Source organism: Sesamum indicum, linkage group LG2 (assembly GCF_000512975.1).
Source record: "Sesamum indicum cultivar Zhongzhi No. 13 linkage group LG2, S_indicum_v1.0, whole genome shotgun sequence".
Taxonomy (NCBI): Eukaryota; Viridiplantae; Streptophyta; class Magnoliopsida; order Lamiales; family Pedaliaceae; genus Sesamum; species Sesamum indicum.
Genome location: NC_026146.1, coordinates 15,591,066 through 15,597,065, shown reverse-complemented (window position 1 = coordinate 15,597,065; position 6,000 = coordinate 15,591,066). Strand labels below are relative to the sequence as shown.

Here is a 6,000-nt window from a genome sequence, read left to right as displayed (position 1 = left end):
TACACCAACTTAAAGAGGCTGTGGGATAAACTTGCAGCTTTAGATCCATTACCTCCTTGTAGTTGTGGAGCTGGAAAGAAAATAGCAGAAAAGATGGTTTCAACACAATTGATATAGTTCTTGGTGGACCTCAGTGACGCCTATGATCATGTGCTTAACCAGATACTCTTGATGGATCCTTTACCCTCCATTGGTAAAGCCTATTCCATGATTGCTAGAGTAGAAAAACAAAGACAGCTTAATTCTGGAGTTCAAGGTTTGGATAGAGAGGAAATTATGACAGTACAAACACAAGACTCAAGAAAACAGGGATTCATGAAAAGAAAATCTTTTGCTGATAAGAAACAAATGTACTGTGATAATTGCAAGAAAAATGATCATATCAAGGATAATTGTTTTGAATTAAAAGGATTCCCAGATTGGTATAAGGATCTAATCGAACAGAGAAAGAAAAATGGTAAACAACCCATAAATAGAGCCTTGAATACGCAAGGAGAAAAGGGAGAAATGAGCTGTCATACTGTTCTTGATGAAAATAGCATATCTGAAATCATCAGAAAAGAGCTCAAGAAAGCACTTCAAAATCAAGAACTAAGCCAAGATCTTTCCAACTTGGTGGATTATGAGAATTTTGCAGGTAATTCATTCTCCCTTAATAATTTCAATACCATTGATAATTGCTCTTGGATTATAGATAGTGGTGAACACATATGTGCATGAATCGAAATCTTTTTAAATCTTTACAACCATTGAAAAACAAGAGTTTTATCAAATTACCTGATGGTTCCTCATGTGAAGTTGAACATGCTGGTAATATTGACATCTCTCAGCATATCATACTTGCGTCGGCGGCGTCCGCACGGGTGCGCGCGCGCGTCGGCAGTGGTCGGGCAGGCGGCGTCTGCCGCCTTCTGCCTGCACGCGCGCACGTGAAGACGTATAGGATGTGCTCGTGAAGACGAACAAGTAACTGCCCGCGCCAATATCGTATTGGTATGGAGGAGGATTTGTTGTTGAAAGAGAAAGAAGAGAGCGTGATTTGGGAGGAGATGAAGCGGGTGGGTTACGTAGCAGCACCAATGGTAGCTGTCACTTTATCGGAGTATATGCTGCAAGTTATATCAGTGACGGTGGTGGGTCATTTAGGTGAACTCTCCCTCTCCACCACCGCCTTCGCCATCTCTCTTTCTCAGCTCACTGCTTGGAGTCTGCTCGTAAGTCTCTTCCCCCACCAAACAACTCCTTAAATAATTGATTTCCTACGAAACTCGAGAATTACCAAATAACCAACAACCACGTTATAATAAATATTTTAATTATATCATAATAAATGAAGAAACTCGTTAAACCCCTAATTTAATTGCATTTTTATATGTTGTGATTACTTAAGTTGGTAATCAAAATTCATAATTATTTAAATAAGACTTATATATTATTTTAAAAATGGGGAATGCTAACTATTTCTTGGCAATAAAATTTAGATATAACTTAATTATAATGGTAATAGTTCGTCACTTTTTTAACCTCCACAATCATAATAATTTTTGTTTTTAACCGAAACTTTTAATATATTGCTCAAGCCGATTGGACCTGCCCTACAAGTTTTAGACCAGGATGGGACAGACGGGTTGCAAGTCCACTCCTACCTGCCCCATACTCGTTCGCTCCCAAACCTAACTGCAGTGCATGAATAGAAAATGAGAGTATAATTGGATTTTATTTTATTATTATTATTATTTTTCAATCAAAACCTTTTAAATATTTTAAATATATAGAAGGTCAATTTCATAGATATGATGGACATATGAGATTGCATGAAAAAAATGGGAATGGCCATATGGGGAATTTTGTACCTCGTACTTTCTTTTGGATTGGACTTAATTTTCTACTTTAATTTTATAAAATTAGAGATAGTAACATTATGGAACTGAAAAAAATAATAATAATAAGGAAGAAAGAAATTGATTCTGAGAGGATATTGATTATAAGATAATTTTTTTTTTGTGAGAGAATGGATTTTGGAACACTTTATTAGAAAATGTGATTCTGGTATTTAGATTCATAATTGTGTGAGGATAAATTACTATCACCTCTTTACAAATATATGATTGTTGTTTGAGAAATTATAATTACTCCACTGATGTTAACATTCGTCTAATAATGAACCCATTCTGTTAGCCTTTATTAGGTTTCTATCCAATTTTTATGTATAAACTGATCAAAATGCCCTTTTGAACTATAAATTACAAATTTATACATATTTTATAAAAATTATTTTATGAACTAATATTTTCTACAAATTATTTATTTTATCCACACTCAAAAATTTTTTTTATGTTTTTTGAAATATTTTTTTACTTTTTAAACAAAATTCAGCAAGGTAAAATAGTAATGTCCGCTTTAGCGTCTACGGGTTTTACATAATTATTTTTCATTTAGTGGGGGTATTTGTAATTTTAAACTACAAAAAGTATTCGTAATTATGTCAAACTTTGATAAAATTAGTTGAATCCACCTTTCTTTTTAAATTAACCTCTTACTTAGAGTTAATGAATGAAATAAAAAACAATATTTAGTAACATTAATGTGTAATTAGATGAAAAATAATTGCAATGGACTTAAAGCTACAAACTGTAGCATTTATGGAAACGTGATTATGATGGAGTTAGTGATTCGGAAACTTATTATTGGAAAAAAAGAGCCAAATGTCATACAGAATTGCCTTTGCATTCAAAATGCAGATTTTCTTGAAAAAACAAATGTAAAGTTTTACAAATTTTCCGTGAATTATTCTCGTCTTAAAATTTGTTGCTAAGGTCCATTTCTGGTTTCCACAGTAATGTGGTTGTAATTTTGATTAATAGATGGAACAAGAATTTTATCCTCAATAAAATAAATAGTTAAATTTGGACAGAGAATTTTTGGGAGAGAGAGGTTATGAATTGTCGTATGAATAATAACTTGGTGTAAAAAATAATATTTTGGGTATTTATAGTAATGTTGAAAATTATGCAGTGTGATAGGGTTTATGTATTTATGGTATGAGCTTATATATAAAAAAATTACTATTTTATCCTCACAAATAAATATTTATTACCAACATATACATAACAGAGTTTTTTCTCCTAATTAGTAAAACTTTGAGGTGGAGTTGAGTTCCGTCTCCAAAATTCCGTCTCTAGGAGTTGTTATCCCCTAGAGAAGTATACATTATAGAAGCAATGAAAACTTGAGAAGAATTCCTCACATGTTATTGATATGTATGTTAATTATGCATTTGGTTCAAATACATGGAAGGAAATGGTGATACAACTACTGCACGTAGATTTCATGTGGTTTGAAGATGAATTCCGCATGCATGCATCGCGCCTCGCATTCGTTTACTTTGATAGAATAGTATTATAGTTTCGATTTTGGTCACCCATCAACGACAATATATAACTGGGGCGTGTTCCAATTATAGCAAACTTACATAAAAGTCATGAGTGTCTGCAAGTTCAAACATCTTGTTGTATGCTCATACTCTTTTGTTTTGTTAATCTTACCCTTGAAATTAACAACGTTTTGATTAGACTGATTGTACTAGTGTTTTCCGGTTATGTGTTGTGGAACAGTTAGGCTTGGCAGGTGGTCTGGAAAATCTGAATGGACAAGCTTATGGTGCTCGACAATACGAAAAACTCGGAACTCAAACTTACACTGCTATTTTCTGTCTTAACATTGTGTGTATTCCTCTGTCCATTTTGTGGATATATATGGGAATTTGCTAAGGTTGGTAGGCTAAGATCCTCAAATTTCCCATGAAGCTGGGAAATTCTTGATGTGGCTTCTTCCTTCTCTGTTTGGCTATGCAACTCTTCAACCACTAATTCGGTACTATCAGATGCAAAGCTTGATCCTCCCAATGCTTGTGAGCTCGAGCATCAGTATCTGTTTCCACATTATAGCATGTTGGTTACTAGTTTTCAAGTCTGGATTGGACAGTCTCGGAGCAGCAGTTGCCATGGGACTTTCGATGTGGTTAAACGTGATCATCCTCATTTTGTACATGAAGTACTCTTCCACATGTAAGAAAACTCGCGCTGCGATTTCTATGAAGATATTTCGAGGAATAAGAGAATTTTTCCGGTTTGCAGCTCCTTCTACTGTAATGATTTGGTAACCAATTTCGCCTTTTTTCACTTTCTTGGGCAGCAGATCCTAATGCACACATACACACCCACCGACCTGTTAATGGTTGTCTTTTCATGCTAAATCGCCTACATTTTGATTCACATTTGTTGGTTGTAGTCTCGAATGGTGGTCGTTCGAGCTACTTATTTTGCTCGCGGGACTTTTGCCAAATCCGAAACTTGAAACCTCAGTGCTATCCGTGTGGTAGGTTCCTCATGAGTTTCATCTATGGTAGAATAAATAAATACAGCTTGTTTCAACTTTAATTTCTGTGCATGCCTGTTATGAACAGCCTCAACACCATTGTCACACTTAATGCAATACCTTATGGATTATCTGCTGCTGCAAGGTACTTTAAGCACAGCTCTCTGTATTTGATATGTCATTTGTGTGGTATGCTGCTAGTTCATAATCTGCATCGAACTAGCAGATCCAACGGGTCATCAATCCGGTAGGGTGAGATTGCGCATATCTGTTATTGCTACACTGATGGATAGGTTTATGAGCTAGTCATAATTGTTTATAACTAATCATGAGTAACACGGATTTTGCTACATCCAGCATACGAATTTCAAATGAGTTAGGAGCCGGACAACCACATGGAGCTCGTATATCTGTTATTGCTACCATGCTTCTTACAGCCACGAGTGCAATAATTATAAGCACGACCCTCTTAGCTAGCCGAAAGGTTTTTGGCTACACTTTCAGCAATGAGAAGGAAGTCGTGGACAGTTTCAGTAACATGGCTCCCTTTGTTTGTTTGTCGCTTATAATTGACAGCATACAAGGGCGCCTTTCAGGTCAGATTTTTTCCCTCAGTGATGCCTGTCATGAATTGATCAAACTTGTTAAGCTTTCCGTTTCTTGCTAGGTGTTTTGAGGGGTTGTGGCCGGCTGCATACCGGGGCTTATGTCAATATAGCTGCATTTTACCTCTTTGGAATTCCAATTGCTGTTACACTGAGTTTCTGGTTGGACTTCAGAGGAAAAGGTCTCTGGATCGGAATACTCTCCGGTGCTGCATTGCAGGCCGTCATGCTAAGCGTAATCACAAGCTGCACAAACTGGACAAAAGAGGTTTCTCCACTTACTTGGTCCTTCTTTCTTTAACAAGCCAGCAGCCAGCTAATGATTCTTTCCTGTGTGATTCTGAAAGAAATGAATTGATGCCAATAAATTTGGCCCTGCAGGCAGCTAAGGCAAGGCGGAGGTTACTTGAGGTGGAGCCTTCACTAGAAGGTGGCCTTACTTGGAGAAACCACGAGGCTATAATAGTTTAGGAGTTAACAGAGTGTCAGAAAGAATTATCTGAATGGTTTCTTTTCTTTTCTATTTTGCACTATGATTCCTCGTTCATGGCACAACCGAGAAGACGAAATTAAGGACTTTTTTTCATGTGGAAATGGAGGAATCAGTTTGCATGTCTGTGCTGGTTATTTTCCTTCATTCTTTGGATAGATGTCTGAAGTAATGGTGTTGTGTACCATAAAACTATATGTTTATTTGGTCTTCTAAGGTAGGATGATCATGATTCTAAGGTTTGAACCTGATGTATTCCGGTATTTAGTTCATAACCTTATTGCAGAATCTTTGAGGATGAATAATCTGTTAATTGAAGAAGGCCTTAGGAACTAGACTTAAATGGTAAGATTTGTTGGATTTATGAACTTTGAGTCACTTCCAGCTATTTTTTCTAGGGATAACTACACTGTCCTCTTTTGAGATTTAGTATAATTATTCAATGTGGTTTAGAAGATTACATCCAGTAAGTTTATTTCCGTCTAACAAATAGATCCCTACGTTAGTCAAAATTCACCGAATTTGTTG

At 36.0% G+C, this 6,000-nt stretch overlaps 1 pseudogene; it reads left to right on the top strand.

Annotated features, from left to right (window-relative positions):
• Nucleotides 996-5,453, top strand: LOC105156333 (annotated as a pseudogene).